Source organism: Sciurus carolinensis, chromosome 4 (assembly GCF_902686445.1).
Source record: "Sciurus carolinensis chromosome 4, mSciCar1.2, whole genome shotgun sequence".
Lineage (NCBI taxonomy): Eukaryota > Metazoa > Chordata > Mammalia > Rodentia > Sciuridae > Sciurus > Sciurus carolinensis.
The window spans coordinates 97,228,107-97,242,808 of record NC_062216.1 but is presented as its reverse complement, the minus strand read 5'-3'; the positions used below and the strand labels follow the sequence as shown (position 1 = coordinate 97,242,808).

The 14,702-nt window shown below is 39.1% G+C and overlaps 1 pseudogene; it reads left to right on the top strand.

Moving 5' to 3' along the window:
• Nucleotides 1-12,897: 12,897 nt before the first annotated feature.
• LOC124983976 (small EDRK-rich factor 2-like) lies at nucleotides 12,898-13,074 on the top strand (annotated as a pseudogene).
• The last annotated feature ends 1,628 nt before the right edge of the window (nucleotides 13,075-14,702 follow it).

The following is a 14,702-nucleotide window of genomic DNA, read 5'->3' as shown; positions in this document are numbered from 1 at the left end:
CATTGCTGGTGGGGCTGCAAATTAGTGCAGCCACTCTGGAAAGCAATGTGGAGATTCCTTAGAAAACTTGGAATGGAAACACCATTTGACCCAGCTATCCCACTCCTTGGCCTATACCCAAAGGACTTAAAATCAGCATACTACAGAGATACAGCCACATCAATGTTCATAGCTGCTCAGTTCACAATAGCCAGATTGTGGAACCAACCTAGATGTCCTTCAATTGATGAATGGATAAAGAAACTGTGGTATATATATACAATGGAATATTACTCAGCCATAAAGAACGATAAAATTATGGCATTTGCAGGCAAATGGATGAAACTGGAGAATATCATGCTAAGTGAGATAAGCCAATCTCAAAAAACCAAAGGAAGAATGATATCGCTAATAAGTGGATGATGACACATAATGGGGGGTGGGAAGGGTTAGTGTTGGGGTTGGAGTTGGGTTTAGGGAGGGGGGCAGGAATGGAGGAAGGAAGGACTGTATAGATGGAGGGGAAGGGTGGGAGGGGAGGGGGGAAGGGAAAAAATGGCAGAATGAATCAAACAACATTACCCTATGTAGATTTATGATTACACAAATGGTATGCCTTTACGCCATGTACAGACAGAGAAACAACATGTATCCCATTTGTTTACAATTTTATAATAAAAAAAAATATTCATCTTTGAAAAAAATAAAAATAAAATAAAATAAAAGAATCAAAAAAAAAATGATGTTGGGGGAGTTTTCAAGATGGCGGACTAGAGGGCGGCTGCATTTCACGTTGCTCCAGGATGCAAGATTCAAAAGAGGAGATAGTGAGAGACTTGGGACCAACTCAAAGCCGCTGGGTGAGTCTCTCCCATTGGGGAGGCGTCCCGGATGGGGCGGTAGCCCCGGAACGCAGGGAACTTTGTGAAGTAGAGTTGCTCGGTGAGACGCCCCTCCCCCCACTGGAGTGGTAAACACGGACCACTGGGATCATCGTAGAGGAGGCGGCTCAGCACAGCGCTTGGACTCGGAGCAACCACTGGGGCTCCGGGCGGCTGCCTGAGAAGGAGCTGCGTGGCAAGCTGTTTGGACTCAGAACGAGCACTTCTGAACACCGGGGGGTTGCATGGAGGAAGAGGAGGAGCACGGTGGGTCGCTTGACCTAGGAGTGACTGCATCAGAGCCACAGGCAGTTGCCAGAGGAGGATTCGAGTGGTGAGTTGATTGGACTAAAAGTGACCGCTCCTGAACACCGGTGGCCTGCCTGGAGGAGGAGCGTGGTGAGTCACTTGGTCTCGGAGCCACCGCCCCTGAACACCCGGGGGGCTACCCCAAGGAGGAGGAGGAGGAACAGGGCAGGTCACTTGGACTTGGAGTGACTGCCTAGGGCTACGGGCGGTTGGCGAGAGGAGGAGACGCGAAGTGAGTTGCTTGGACTCCTAGTGACTGTGTCGGAAACCGGGCGGCTGTCCGGAGGAGGAGGTGTGTGGCGGGTCTCTGGGTCTCGGAGCTATTGTACGGGGCTCCAGGTGGTGGCTCAGAGGTGGGGCCGCATAGCCAGGCGATTAGGTGCAGAGCAGGGTCCCAGGAGCTAGGTGGCTTCTTGCTGGAAGAGCCACACCGAGACACGCGTAGGGGCGGAGCGAAGTTCCCAGGACTGCGGGCAGATTCTCTGGAGAGGCATCCTAAGGAGACTCGCCTGCGAAGGGTGAGGCTCCCAAGCCCAGGAGGTAGGTCCGGGCCCCTGGGAACGTTGCAGAGGAAGACAGCCCAGCCCAGGTGGTAGTTGTAGATTGAGGGGAACCTCTAGGAGGGCAACTGACCAGCGAGACGTCCCCACCAAGTGAGTCTTCCCTGCCGGGGGAGGTTTTCCCACAGAGATGGTAAAACCAGAGACACAGACACAAACAGGCCTTGCCTCAGCCTGCAGCCTAGTTCCCCATTGGATGACCATTGGTCAACAAGTGGAGGCACCTCTGCCCACTAGTAGGGAATATACACCACCTGAGGGTCACCACCCCTAGAGAGGCAGCTTCTTCATGGAGCTCCGCATTATCAACTTCCTCCAAGACTTTAGGCTACTTAAGGATAAGAGGGGATATACTAGCAATCTTCAGGGACATTATAAGTCAATACAGGAAATCTGCAATATCTTAATGAGCTACTGATTCCTGAACAATATGAGAAAACAAGGGAGGAAAATGCCCCAAACAAATCTAGATGTTACATCAATAAAATCCAATGACAGCATGGCAGAAGAAATGACAGAAAGAGAGTTCAGAATGTACATAATTAAAATGATTAGGGAAGCAAATGATGAGATGAAAGAGCAAATGCAGGCATTGAATGATTGCACCAATCGACAGTTAACACAGCAAATTCAGGAAGCAAAAGATCATTTCAATAAAGAGTTAGAGATATTGGAAAAAAACCAAACAGAAAACCTTGAAATGAAGGAAACAATAAACCAAATTAAGAACTCCATAGAAAGCATAACCAATAGGATAGAACAGCTGGAAGACAGAACTTCAGATATTGAAGACAAAATATTTAACCTCGAAAACAAAGTTGAACGAACAGAGAAGATGGCAAGAAATCATGAACAGAATCTCCAAGAACTATGGGATATCATGAAAAGGCCAAATTTGAGAATTATTGGGATTGAGGAAGGCTTAGAGAAACAAACCAAAGGAATGAACAATCTATTCGATGAAATAATATCAGAAAATTTCCCAAATCTGAAGAATGAAATGGAAAATCAAGTCCAAGAGGCTTATAGGACTCCAAATACACAAAATTACAACAGACCCGCACCAAGGCACATTATAATGAAAATACCTAACATACAAAATAAAGACAGAATTTTAAAGGTTGTGAGAGAAAAGAACCAAATTACATTCAGGGGGAAACCAATACGGATATCAGCAGATTTTTCAATCCAGACCCTAAAAGCTACAAGGGCCTGGAACAACATTTTTCAAGCTCTGAAAGAAAATGGATGCCAACCAAGAATCTTATACCCAGCAAAACTTACCTTCAAATTTGACGATGAAATAAAATCATTCCATGATAAACAAAAGCTAAAAGAATTTACAAAAAGAAAGCCAGCATTACAGAACATTCTCAGCAAAATATTCCATGAGGAAGAGATGAAAAAGAAAGAAGCAAATCAGAAAAGGGAGGAATTATCCTAAAGGAACTGTCAAATAAAGGAGGAACCAAGATGTGTCAAAATTTTGAATATGAACCAAATGATCGGGAATACAAATCATATCTCAATAATAACCCTGAATGTTAATGGCCTGAATTCATCAATCAAAAGACATAGACTGGCAGATTGGATTAAAAGGAAAGATCCAACAATATGTTGCCTGCAAGAGACTCACCTCATAGAAAGAGATACCCATAGAATAAAGGTGAAAGGATGGGGAAAAACATACCATGCACAAGGACTCAGCAAAAAAGCTGGAGTATCCATCCTCATTTCAGATAATGTGGACTTCAAGCCAATGTTAGTCAGAAGGGATAAAGAAGGACATTTCATACTGCTTAAGGGAAGCATAAATCAGCAAGATATAACAATCATAAACATCTATGCCCCAAACAGTGGCTCATCCATGTATGTTAAACAAATCCTTCTCAATTTTAGAAACCAAATAGACCATAACACAATAATACTAGGTGATTTTAACACGCCTCTCTCACCACTAGACAGATCTTCCAAACAAAACTTGAACAAAGAAACCATAGATCTCAATAACACAATCAATAATTTAGACTTAACAGACATTTATAGAATATACCATCCAACCAAGAGCGAATACACTTTCTTCTCAGCAGCACATGGATCCTTCTCTAAAATAGACCATATATTATGCCACAAAGCTAATGTTAGCAAATACAAGAAGATAGAGACATTACCTTGTATTCTATCGATCATAATGGATTGAAGTTAGAAATTAATGAAAGAGTAAAAAACAGAAATTACTCCAACACCTGGAGATTAAACAATATGCTATTATATGATGAATGGATAACAGAAGATATTAGGAAGGAAATTGAAAAATTCTTAGAGGTAAATGAGAACAAAGAAACATCATATCAAAATCTCTGGGACACTATGAAAGCAATACTTAGAGGAAGATTTATTTCATGGAGCGCATTTAATAAAAGAAGTAAAACTCAAAAAATAAATGACCTAACACTACAGCTAAAAGCCCCAGAAAAAGAAGAACAGAGCAACACCAAAAGTAGTAGAAGACAGGAAATAGTCAAACTCAGAGCTGAAATCAACGAAATTGAAACAAAAGAAACAATACAAAAAATTGACACAATAAATAGTTGGCTCTTCGAAAAAATAAACAAAATTGATAAACCTTTAGCCACACTAACAAAGAGAAGACGAGAGAAAACCCAAATCACTAAAATTCGGAATGAACAAGGAAATATCACAACAGACACGACCGAAATACAAAACATAATTAGAAGCTCTTTTGAAAACCTATACTCCAACAAAATAGAAAATTTCGAAGACATCAACAGGTTTCTAGAGACATATGAATTGCCTAAACTGAACGAGGAGGACATACACAATTTAATTAGACCAATTTCAAGTAATGAAATAGAAGAAGTCATCAATAGCCTACCAACAAAGAAAAGTCCAGGACCAGATGGGTTCTCAGCCGAGTTCTACAAAACCTTTAAAGAAGAGCTCATTCCAATACTTCTCAAAGTATTCCAGAAAATAGAAGAGGAGGGAACCTTCCCAAACTCATTCTATGAAGCCAATATTACCCTGATTCCTAAACCAGACAGAGACACATCAAGGAAAGAAAATTTCAGACCAATATCCTTAATGAACATCGACACAAAAATTCTCAACAAAATTTTAGCAAATCGCATACAAAAACATATTAAAAAGATAGTGCACCATGATCAAGTGGGTTTCATCCCAGGGAAGCAAGGTTGGTTCAACATCAGGAAATCAATAAATGTAATTCACCATATCAATAGATTTAAAGTCAAGAATCACATGATTATTTCAATAGATGCAGGAAAAGCATTTGATAAAATACAGCACCCCTTCATGCTCAAAACATTAGAAAAAATAGGGATAGTGGAAACATTCCTTAACATTGTAAAGTCCATCTACACTAAGCCCATGGCTTTTGGTTTTTTGGTTTTTTTTTTTTTTTTTTTTTTTCCGGTACTGGGGATTTGAACCCAGGGCCTTGTGCTTGCCAGGCAAGCACTCAACCAACTGAGCTATAGCCCCAGCCCGATAGCCCATGGCTAATATCATTCTTAATGGTGAAAAACTGAAAGCATTCCCTCTAAAAACTGCAACAAGGCAGGGATGCCCTCTTTCACCACTTCTATTCAATATCGTCCTTGAAATTCTAGCCAGAGTAATTAGACAGACCAAAGAAATTAAAGGGATACGAATAGGAAAAGAAGAACTCAAACTATCCCTATTTGCTGATGATATGATTGTATACTTAGAGGAACCAGGAAATTCCACCAGAAAACTTTTAGAACTCATAGGTGAATTTAGTAAAGTAGCAGGATATAAGATCAATGCACATAAATGTAAGGCATTTTTATACATAAGCGATGAATCTTCAGAAAGAGAAATCAGGAAAACTACCCCATTCACAATAGCTTAGAAAAAAATAAGATACTTGGGAATCAATCTCACAAAAGAGGTGAAAGACCTCTACAATGAGAACTACAGAACACTAAAGAAAGAAATTCAAGAAAACCTTAGAAGATGGAAAGATCTCCCATGTTCTTGGATAGGAAGAATTAATATTGTCAAAATGGCCATACTACCAAAAGTGCTATACAGATTCAATGCAATTCCAATTAAAATCCCAATGATGTACCTTACAGAAATAGAGCAAGCAATTATGAAATTCATCTGGAAGAATAAAAAACCTAGAATAGCTAAAGCAATCCTTGGCAGAAAGAGTGAAGCAGGGGGTCTCGCAATACCAGATCTTCAACTCTACTACAAAGCAATAGTAACAAAAACGGCATGGTATTGGTACCAAAATAGAAAGGTGGATCAATGGTACAGAATAGAGGACACGGACACAAACCCAAATCAATACAATTTTCTCATACTAGACAAAGGGGCCAAAAATATGCAATGGAGAAAAGATAGCCTCTTCAACAAATGGTGCTGGGAGAATTGGAAATCCATATGCAACAGAATGAAACTAAACCCATATCTCTCACCATGCACGAAACTAAACTCAAAATGGATTAAGGATCTCGGAATCAGACCAGAGACCTTGCATCTTATAGAAGAAAAAGTAGGTCCAAAGCTTCAACATGTCGGCTTAGGACCAGACTTCCTCAACAGGACTCCCATAGCACAAGGAATAAAAGCAAGAATTAATAACTGGGATAGAGTCAAACTAAAAAGCTTTCTCTCAGCAAAGGAAACTATCAGCAATGCGAAGAAAGAGCCTACAGAGTGGGAGAAAATCTTTGCCAATCATACTTCAGATAGAGCACTAATCTCCAGAATCTATAAAGAACTCAAAAAACTCTACACCAAGAATGCAAATAATCCAATCGACAAATGGGCTAAGGAAATGAATAGACACTTCACAGAAGAAGATATACAAGCAATCAACAAACATATGGAAAAATGTTCAACATCTCTAGTAATAAGAGAAATGCAAATCAAAACCACCCTAAGATTCCATCTCACCCCAATTAGAATGGCGATTATCAAGAATACAAGCAACAACAGGTGTTGGCGAGGATGTGGGGAGAAAGGTACACTCATACATTGCTGGTGGGGCTGCAAATTAGTGCAGCCACTCTGGAAAGCAGTATGGAGACTCCTTAGAAAACTTGGAATGGAAACACCATTTGACCCAGCTATCCCACTCCTTGGCCTATACCCAAAGGACTTAAAATCAGCATATTACAGAGATACAGCCACATCAATGTTCATAGCTGCTCAGTTCACAATAGCCAGATTGTGGAACCAACCTAGATGTCCTTCAATTGATGAATGGATAAAGAAACTGTGGTATATATATACAATGGAATATTACTCAGCCATAAAGAATGATAAAATTATGGCATTTGCAGGCAAATGGATGAAACTGGAGAATATCATGCTAAGTGAGATAAGCCAATCTCAAAAAACCAAAGGAAGAATGATATCGCTAATAAGTGGATGATGACACATAATGGGGGGTGGGAAGGTTTAGTGTTGGGGTTGGAGTTGGATTTAGGGAGGGGGGCAGGAATGGAGGAAGGAAGGACTGTATAGATGGAGGGGAGGGGTGGGAGGGGTGGGGGGGAGGGGAAAAAATGGCAGAATGAATCAAACAACATTACCCTATGTAAATTTATGATTACACAAATGGTATGCCTTTACGCCATGTACAGACAGAGAAACAACATGTATCCCATTTGTTTACAATTAAAAAAAAAATCCTATCTTTATTTTGAATGTTTGGCATTTTCATTATAATGTACCTTGGTGTGAATCTGTTGTGATTTTGTGCATTTGGTGTTCTGTAAGCCTTTTGCAATTGATTTTCCATTTCATTTCAGGTTTGGGAAATTTTCTGATATTATTTTATTGAATAGGTTGTTCATTCCTTTGGTTTGTATCTCTGTGCCTTCCTCAATCCCAATAATTCTTAAATTTGGTCTTTTCATGATGTCCCATAGTTCTTGGGGCATCTGTTCATAATTTCTTACCATCTTCTCTGTTTGGGCAACTTTATTTTCAAGATTAAATATTTTGTCTTCTTTGTCTGAGGTTCTGTCTCCCAAGTGGTCTAGTCTGTTGGTGATGCTTTCCATTGAGTTTTTTATTTGGTTTATTGTCTCCTTCATTTCAAGGATTTGTGTTTGGCTTTTTTTGAGAATCTCTATCTCTTTGTTGAAATGGTCTTTTGCTTCCTGCTGGTGCTCTTTCAGCTTATTGGTATTATCATTCATTGCCTGCATTTGCTCTCTTATCTCATTCTTTGCTTCGCGAATCATCTAAATCATGTATAATCTGAAGTCCTTTTCTGACATTTCTTCTAACATACTGTCATTGGATTCTATTACTATAGAATCTAGATTTGTTTGGATCATTTTCTTCCCTTGTTTTTTCATGTTGTTCATGTATCTTCCCCTCTAGCAGTGCAGATCTGGGGTATTGCAGATTTCCCCCTAAGGGGAGATCAATATTAGTAGTGCCCAAATCAGACACTATGCAATCCTAGACCAAATAGCCCCTATGAGGACAATAACAAAATCGTCATAATAAACAAAATGAGTTCAAATATTATCTTCGGTAAAACAAACAGGTTTGCAATAAGGTCTGCAGTTTCTAATGGAGGACAAAGAGGATGCAGAGGGATGTAGAATGTGGCTGTTAATGGGATAAGAAAAGAATATACAGAAGTTCTAGAAATAGAAAGGGTGAGAGTGTAATCAAAAGAAATTGGATGTTAGCATGAAAAAAAGGGAGAAAGAGACTCTGAGGGAATAGGTAAACAAAAGTAAAAGAAAGCAAGAAAAGTAAAGAAATAAAAACTTAATTTTTTTTAAAAAGGAGAAAAAATAAAATCTACTGTATAACAGTCATATACTAATGATACCTCCCAGTGTTCAGTAGCCTGATGCATGAGAGGTACCTGACAATGAGCTTCAAGTCTCCAGCAGGCATCACAGGATGGGATTTGCCCCACCCGAAATCGGAACTACAGCTTCCAGGATTATCCAAGATGGCCACTCTGGCTTCAAAATGTGTTGGCAAATGGGTAGCTGCAGCTCACGGGTGGACGTGTCAGCTGGAGGTCCTGGAGGGGGGATGCGGTTGGTCAGGCAGGGGTCCTGGAGGTCCGGTGTGTTTGGTGTGGTTGTGGGATCCTGGAGGCCGGGTGCAATCAGTCGGTCTGGGGTTCCCGTGATAGGGCGCAGTCAGTTGGTCTGGTGGTCCTGGCGGCAGGGAACAGTCAGTCGATGTGAGGACCCCAGAGGCAGGGAGTGATCGGTCGGGCTGAGGGATCCTGGAGATGGGGCTCAGTCAGTCTGGCCAGGTGTCCTATGGGGCCTGGCTGTTGTCTCAAAATGGCAGCAGCCACGTGTAATCAAACCTGCAGGTACTGTAACAGTGAACTTCCAGGCAGCAGCAGGCAGCTGGTGCTCCACTGGCAGTTGGCGATTAGTTTGCTGACTGTTTTTGGATGATCGGGAGGTGAACCTCGAGCGTTGGGTGATGGACAGGAGTAAGGCAGGCGATGGACAGGCGAGAGGCAGGCAAATGGCCTCCATATGCCTTTTTAAAATATTTTTAAAACTTTAACATTCTTTAAATATCATTTTATCATATTGCATTATTCTATACTTCTTTTTTCATTATGAATAATTTTTGTGTATGTGAGTGTGCACATTAATTACTCTCTCCTGTAAGTGTTCGTTATTTTTTTATTATTATTATTGTACACAAATGGGATACATGTTGTTTCTCTATTTGTACATGGAGTCAAGGCATACCATTTGTGTAATCATAAATTTACATAGGGTAATGTTTGATTCATTCTGTTATTTTTTTTCCTTCCCCCCACCCCTCCCACCCCTCTTTTCCCTCTATACAGTCCTTCCTTCCTCCATTCTTGCCCCCCTCCCTAAACCTAACTCTAACCCTAACACTAACTCTTCCCACCCAGTGTTCGTTATTTATCTTAGATTAGACTTAGGCAGGTACAATTACACAAGAGTTCTAATTGTTTCAATTTTACATTTTTTGGTTCATTTATACCTAGGTTCTGGGCCCTCCAATCTGCCTTCTTCACTCTCTTCCTCAACTAATAGTCAAAATTTTGTATTCCCTCTTCCTCTGGTTTTTTTTTTTTCATTACTTCCAGTTAATTTATTAGTCCTTCTTTACTGACTTTACTCCTTTCAGGAGCTGACTCCTGCTCCCTATCTCTTGCCTTTCCTTTGATCACTTTTTCAAAGACTTCAAATTTTTTCTTGCCTTCCTACCTTATTTTCTCTTACTTATGAACTGTACTCCCACTAAATAATAGAAATTATATGGACTATGTAATTCCTACCCCATTCAAATTGTGATTATTAATATATGGACAAAATAGTAGACACCTGCTATCAAATGCCTTCACAGTTTTTCATTATTGGTACTATGGTTAAATGCTAATTCCACCATTCCTAAATAGGTGGCAATTAGTGTTACAGATGTCAAAGTCAACACCAGACATTTATCTTAAGGCTGTACATCTGTTGCTAACATTAGTGCCATTCCAGGCCACCCTCCCTCTAATAGGGCCTGGAAAGAGATTGGACCACTTGAAGATCACAGAGTAGGATATAAGCAGCTAAGAAATACATCTTGATCAAGTGACAGTGAATCTCACTCTGCACACAGTCTAATCCCATCTGAACCCTGACATTATTCCAACTCAAAGAAATGAGGAGACAAAAGTCCTAAACCAAAAGCTTAAGAGATAGCTCCTCTTGGAGAGCACTCAGCTAGCATGAAGAAGGACCACGGTTCAAATCCGTGGATCCTCAGAAGGGGCAGGGACAGAAAAGTCCTAAACCAACAAAAAGGACCCAAGCAGGAGCAATCAGAGAGGGACCTCAGGTCCCACCCTTTGACATCTACTCACAAATCAAAAATAAAATTCCCAGAACAGTTAATAGAATTGCACACAAAAGGACATGTGTAAAAGGGGAAGGGGAATCCATCTCAATTGATGTGCAAGTCTAAGACCTCTGAAAACATGAAGAAACAAGCAAATAAATTTCTCCCTCCAAAATCACAATCCCTCAACAAAGGATCCTACTGATATTGATGTGGATAAAATCCTGAAGAAAGATTATAAAAAACTCATTATTGCCAGGCACCATGGCTCATGCCTGTAATCTCGTGCTTGGAAGGCTGAGGCAGGAGCATTGCAAATTTAAAGCCAGTCTCAGCAACTTAGCAAGGACCTAAGCAACTTAACAAGACCCTTTCTCTAAATATAAAAAATACCTGGGGATATAGCTCACTGCTTAAGCATCTCTGGGTTCAATCCCTGGTACAAAAAAAAAAAAAAAAAAAAATCAAAAACCAAAAAACCCCAATTATTAAAATGTTCAATGAACTAAAGGAAGATCAAAATAATGAATTAAGAGAGCAAATTCAGGAGATGAAAGATCACATCAATAAAGAAATAGAAATAGAGAAAGTAAGTCAATCAGAACTCCTAAATATGAAAGACACAACCAATCAAATTAAAAATTTACTTGACAGCATCACTAACAGATTAGATTGTGTAGAAAATAGAATGTTAGCCCTTAAAGACAGAACTTCAGGTATTGAAGACAGGGTACATGAACTCAGGCACAAAATTCAATAAACAGAAAAAAAAAGCTATGTAACATGATTAGAATATAGAAGAACTCTGGGACAACATCAAAAGATCAAACCTAGAATCACTGGGATATAAGAGAATGTGGAGTTACAAACTAAGGCATTAAGAATATTTTCAATTAGATAGTTACAGAAAATCTTTCCCATATGAGAAATGAGGTAGACATCCACATACAGGAGGCTTACAGGACTTTACAAGACACATTATAATTAAGACCCCTAACATAGAAAATAAGGAAAGACTACTAAAAGCTGCAAGAGAGAAACATCAAGTCACATTCAGAGGCAAACCAACAAGGCTCACTTCTGATTTCTCAATTCAGATCTTAAAATCAAGGAGGGCCTAGAATGAGATATTTCTGGCTCTAAAAGAAAACAACTGCCAGCCAAGATTACTATACCAAGCAAAACTCAGTTCAAGGGGGAAATAAAAACTTTCCATGCCAAGAAAACTAAAAGAATTCATTACCACTAAGCTAGCACTCAAAGATAAACTGTACACAGAGGAACTAAAAAAACAAATCCCAAACTCTCAAATAGAGAAAGATCAATAGAAGAGTAAGCCACTATATGATAATTGAGAGAATTGAATGTAGTAAAAAATCAAAATGACTGGAAACCACAAAAACATATCCATACTAACACTGAATGTTAATGGTCTTGACTCCCCAATTAAAAGACATAGATTAGCATGATGAATCAAAAAACAAAAACAACTATTTTCTTTTTGCAAAAGCTTCATAAGTAAAGACTTGCATGGGCTGAAGTTGAAAGGATGAGGGAAAAACTTCCATGCATATGGACTCTGAAGACAAGTAGGAGTAGCTATTCTCATATCTGACAAAGCTGGTTTCAAATAAGAATTAGTCAGAAAAGACAAAGAAAGGCACTACATTCTGGTAAAGGGAACAATCCAGCAAGAAGATATAATAATAGTAAACATGTATGCCCCAATTGTCAGCACACCCAATTATTTAAAAAAAAAAAAAAAAAAGAAAACAAACTCCACATTAAATCCCAAATAGACCCCACCCAGCACAAGGATACTGGGTGGTTTCAACACACCCTCATCATTAATAGATAGGTCCTCAAAACATAAAATCAATAAAGGTATCTCCAACTTAAATAACACTGTAAATCAAATGGACCTAACAGACATCCAGAGTACCTTCTCCAGGAGCTCATAGAACTTTTTCTGAAATAGACCATATTCTAAGTCAAAGATAAATCTTAGCAAATAAAAAAAAGATACAATTCCATACATTCTATCAGATCATAAAGGAATGAAACTAGAACTCAACAACAAGAAAAAATAATAGAACCCACATAAACATGTAGAGGTTGAACAATATTTTCTTAAATGAAGAATGGATCAAAGAATAAATGAGAATAGAAATTAAGAAATTTTTTGAAGTGAACAAGAAAAGATACAACATATCAAAACCTCTGAGACAGAACAATAGACAGAACAAGGGAATGCAACAGAGGTGGGCCAAGTCGCTGCCATTGCCATGACCCATGGGAACCAGTGTGAGTTCACCTGCCACAATAGTATGAAAAAGCAGAGTGACTCAGTTAAAGGAAAGCACCAAGATGATAGGCTTTTGACTTCCACCTGCAAGCAGAGGGACTTGGAGATCATGCAGTAGAAGGAGAAAAACACAAACAAGAAGGAAGAAACCAAGTAGCTTTGTGGCTTCATGTCCAACTCCCTTGTCCTTTGCCTGTGTGCCTGAAGCTAGTCCTACCATGCTGGCGTTTCCTCCTGTAGTGCTCACAGGTCCCAGCACCGATGACATTCCCTTTGCCCTGAGTTTGCAGTGGGTCCCTTTTGTGCTTTCTTATCCTCAGGTAGCCTCTCTCTTCTGGGGGTAAGGGATTACCCCTTCCCAGTGTTTTCATTCTGTGGGACACAACCCAAAGTATTAAAAGTAGCTTTGTAATTAAAAACAAAAATCTCTGGGACAGTATGAAATGAGTTGTAGGAGGAAAACTTACAGCACTGAGTGCCAACATTAAAATAAAAATAAAAAAAAAAGAGAGATCCCAAATAAATAAATAAGTTTATGCTTCACCTCAAGGCCTTAGAAAAAGTAGAATAAACTAATTCCAAAATAAGTAGAAGACAGGAAAAAATTAAGATCAGAATCAAAATTAATGAAATTGAAAATAAAAAAAAATACACAGAATCAATGCAATGAAGAATTGGTTCTTCAAAGAGATAAATATGATGGATAAACACTTAGCCAAACTAACTAAAAGAAAGATAAGCCCCAAATCAATAAAAATAGAGATGAAAAAGGAGATATCACCATGGACCCTTCCAAAATCAAGAGGATCATCTGAACCCATTTTGAAAACTGATACTCCAAAACAATGGAAAATCTAGAAGACATTGACAAATTTCTAGACACATATGACCTGCCCAAATTAAACCAAGAAGATATAGAGAACCTGAACAGACCAATATCCAGTAACAAAATTGAAACAGCAATTAAAAGCCTTGCAGGGGCTTGAGTTGTAGCTCAGAAGTAGAGTGCTTGCCTAGCATGTGTGAGGCACTGTTTGAAGCATGTGTGAGGCACTGGGTTTGATTCTCAGCACTGCATATAAATAAATAGATAAAATAAAGGTCTGTCAACAACTAAAAAATGTAAAAAAAAAAAAAACCAAAAAAACAAAAAACCCCAGGATGGAATGGAATGGATTCTCAGCTGAGTTCTACCAAACTATTAAAGAAAAAATAATAAATTCTCAAATTATTTTATGAAATTGAAAGGGAGGGAACACTCCCAAAAACATTTTGTGAAGGCAGGATAACCCTGATGCCAAAATCAATAAAAGATGCATTGAGGAAAGAAAACTACAGAACAATATCCCTGATGAACATAAATGCCAAGATCCTTATTAAATATTAGCTGACTGCATTCGGAAACACATCAAGAAGATGCTACACCATGATCATGTGCATTTTATTCCATGGATCCAAGTTTGGTTTAACATATGCAAATCAATAAATGTAATTCACCACTTAAACAATTAAGGACAAGAATCACATGATCATCTCGATAGCTGCAGAAAAGGTCTTCAATAAAATCCAGCACCCATTCATGTTTAAAATGCTGCACAAGATAGGAATGGAAGGAGAATAGCTCAACAACATAAAGGTTATTTCTGTCTGGACCTAACAGACATCTACAGAGTATTTATGACAAAGCCAAAGCTAACATCATACTGAATGGAGAAAAACTAAAAGAATTTCTACTAAAGCCAGGAACAAGACAAGGCTCTCACCACTCCTATTCAATATAGTTCT